This window comes from Glycine soja, chromosome 4, assembly GCF_004193775.1.
Source record: "Glycine soja cultivar W05 chromosome 4, ASM419377v2, whole genome shotgun sequence".
NCBI classification, from domain to species: domain Eukaryota; kingdom Viridiplantae; phylum Streptophyta; class Magnoliopsida; order Fabales; family Fabaceae; genus Glycine; species Glycine soja.
The window spans coordinates 27678084-27681009 of NC_041005.1; the positions used below are offsets into that span (position 1 = coordinate 27678084).

The 2926-nt window shown below is 41.0% G+C and overlaps 1 non-coding gene across 1 annotated transcript; it reads left to right on the forward strand.

The window, feature by feature from the left end:
* The first annotated feature begins 2053 nt into the window (after window positions 1-2053).
* LOC114410976 lies at window positions 2054-2160 on the forward strand. Its single transcript, XR_003666365.1, has one exon. It is a non-coding gene; the product is annotated as a small nucleolar RNA R71 (small nucleolar RNA).
* The last annotated feature ends 766 nt before the right edge of the window (window positions 2161-2926 follow it).

Genomic DNA, 2926 nt, shown 5'->3' on the forward strand with positions numbered 1-2926 from the left:
TTGATGGCAGAGGCTTCAATTCTGGTGTGGTCGGCTGGATAGTGGTAGAAGGAGATGGTTTCTCAGCCTGTACCTCATATAGAAAGTCAGAGGTATATGTACTTCCTGAAACATGGTTAGTCCTATCTGACTCTATAAAATCAATCTCAAGAGGTAAACACCACCACCAGACATGCAATCAATATCACTTTCAGATTCACTCTCAGCATCAAATTCATACATATGATCAAGTACAATTTCAAACTCAATGCATGAAGAGTGAGAGGCATGCAGATTAGAGTAAAGATCAGTCATGTATTCATCAACAACATGGTCAATTATTTCAGCACGAAATACAGAAAGATCTTCAGATGAGTATTTCATAGCATCCAGAATGTTAAAATGAACAGTTATATCACCAAACTCCATGGATAGTGTGCCTGCATATACATCTATCTTAGTTCTAGCAGTTTTCATAAAGGGCCTGCCTAGAATGATGGGAACTGATCTTTGAGAAAATCCATCCTCCATATTCAAAATATAAAAATCAACAGGGAAAATTAGTTCACCAACTCGAACCAAGACATCTTCTATAAACCCAACAGGATAGGCAACACTTCTATTAGCTAAATGAATCACCACATCAGTTGACTGCAAGGGACCTAGAGATAGAGAATTAAAAATAGACAGAGGCATAACACTAACAGAAGCTCCTAAATCTAGCATGGTATTCTCGAACTTACTATTCCCTATAATACAAGGTATGCTGAATGTACCTGCATCTTTACATTTTTCAGGAATTTGGGGAACAGATTTACCAATCAATGCGGAGAAATTTCTACCCATGCTAATTCGTTCACTTCCTTTAAGCTTCCGCTTATTAGTGCACAACTCCTTCAAGAATTTAGCATATCTTGGAATTTTCTTTATTGTATCCAGCAGAGGTATGTTTACCTCTACTTTTCTAAATGTTTCCAAGATCTCTTTCTCTGCCTCTTCCATTTTTTTGTTGGAAACTACTCTTGGAGGGAATGGAAGAGGAGGGATGTGCTTCTTCTGCAAATCAGAATTGCCAGTGGAAGATTCACCTGCACAGAAATTGTTAGGTAAATTTTTGTCATTACCTTTTTCTGGGTTAGAGTGAAGTTGGGCAGGTTCATTTGCAGATAAGGAAGGTGCTACGGGTTGAGTTCCTTGACACTGCTTTCCCGACCTCAATGAAATGGCACTAACATTTTTGGGATTTTGGACAGCTTGAGAAGGCAGCTTGTCATAATTCTGGGACTGTTGTTGATTCAACTGGGTAGCCAATTGTCCCATCTGATTGGTTAAGCTCTGAATGGAGGCTCTGGTCTCTTGCTGAAACTGCATGTTCTGCATAGTCATTTGCCTCACAAGTTCTTCGAGGGAAGGTTGTGGAGGGGTCTCAACTGTTGGCTATTTCTGGGGCTGTTGTTGTTGGATTGGTGGAGGAATGTATGGTCTGCTTGGGCCAACAACATTTTGGAAGGAAGGAGCAGGCTGTTGTTGTTGCTGTTGAGGGCTAGACCATCTGAGATTAGGGTGATTCCTCCATCCAGGGTTGTATCTGTTGCTGGAGAGGTCATAATTGTTCTGCTGTGGTTGATTTTGTTGCTGAGGTTGAGGTGGTCTATTGTAAATGTTTGCAGCATAAGCTTCGGGCTGCTCAATTGCTCTAGGTTGCTGCATGAAAGGGCAAAGGTCTGTATGGTGGTCAACAGAGGAGCACAAACCATAAACCCTTGCGACAGGTACAGATTTCTGATTCAAGGCTAGCTGGGTTACCAAGTTAACCAATGCATCCAGTTTGCCTTCAAGCTTCTTAGTCTCAGATGATGTAGCTGAGTTTGTAGCTACCTCATGCACTCCTCTAATGACTATGGCATCATTTCTGGCGCTAAACTGCTGGGAGTTGGAAGCCATCTTCTCAATTAAATTTCTGGCTTCAGCAGGAGTCATGTCTCCAAGGGCTCCACCACTGGCAGCATCTATCATACTTCTCTCCATATTACTGAGTCCTTCATAAAAATATTGGAGAAGAAGCTGCTATTGAATCTGATGGTGGGGGCAACTGGCACATAGTTTTTTAAATCTCTCCCAGTACTGATATAGGCTTTCTCCACTGAGTTGTCTAATACCTGAGATATCCTTCCTGATGGTTGTGGTCCTGGAAGCAGGGAAATTTTTTTCAAGAATACTCTCTTAAGGTCATCCCAGCTCGTGATGGACCTTGGAGCAAGGTAATACAGCCAGTCCTTTGCCACTCCCTCTAACGAATGACGAAAAGCCTTCAGAAATATGTGATCCTCTTGGACATCTGGGGGTTTCATGGTGGAGCAGAGAATATGAAATTGTTTCAAATGTTTGTGCGGGTCTTCACCTGCAAGGCCATGAAACTTTGGAAGCAAATGGATCAGTCCAGTTTTAAGAACATATGGGACATCCTCATCAGGGTATTGGATGCACAAGCTTTCGTAGGTGAAATCAGGTGCAACCATTTCCCTTAGAGTCCTCTCACGGGTGGGAGGTTGTGCCATGTTCTCAGAATGTTCAAAATTATAATGCTCAAAATCAGGATGTTCAAAATCACCAATAACAGAATGCACAGATTCACCAGTAATGGAATGCTCAGAATGATCAAAAGGTATAAAATGATGCCTAACTAATCTATGAAATGTCCTATCTATCTCAGGATCAAAGGGTTGTAAGTCAGATGAATTTCCTCTAGTTATACACTACATTCAGCATGCACAACTAGCTGCCTTGTCATGTAAATAAAGGTGTAGGTTTGAACTACAGCTACCCTCAAATGATATCCAAATGACTTGAAATTTTGTGAGCAACCTTATAAAATGATTAAAAGATAGCACAAAAAATTTCAGACCAAAATTCAAGGTCTAACTATGGAAGCTAAAAATGGTAGGTT